The following is a 355-nucleotide window of genomic DNA, read 5'->3' on the forward strand; positions in this document are numbered from 1 at the left end:
AGATTATATCTTAAATGAATTAAATCAAAGAGGGTAAATCAAAGTCTGAACTGTACAATGAGACCCTGTCTCAAAAAAGAAAAAATCAAAAGAGAGGGGACAGAAAGAAAGAAACTGACCACCTAGGACTCAATTTCTCTTGCTGAAGAATGAGGGTGAAAGGCTGAGTGAGAGGACACTGGTTTTCCCCATGATCTTAAAGGTTCATCATGGATGTGGGGACTGATTAGGGAAACTATCCTACTGAGGAGATTCTGTCTGGGATTATCACTTAAGTGAAGTATTTCAAATGCAGAATCCAACTCTCCCCACCCTTGGTACTGGGGATAGGACCCAGAAGTGCTCTGCCACTGAA

This window comes from Chinchilla lanigera, unplaced genomic scaffold (genome assembly GCF_000276665.1).
Source record: "Chinchilla lanigera isolate Chin_1 unplaced genomic scaffold, ChiLan1.0 scaffold00019, whole genome shotgun sequence".
NCBI classification, from domain to species: Eukaryota; Metazoa; Chordata; class Mammalia; order Rodentia; family Chinchillidae; genus Chinchilla; species Chinchilla lanigera.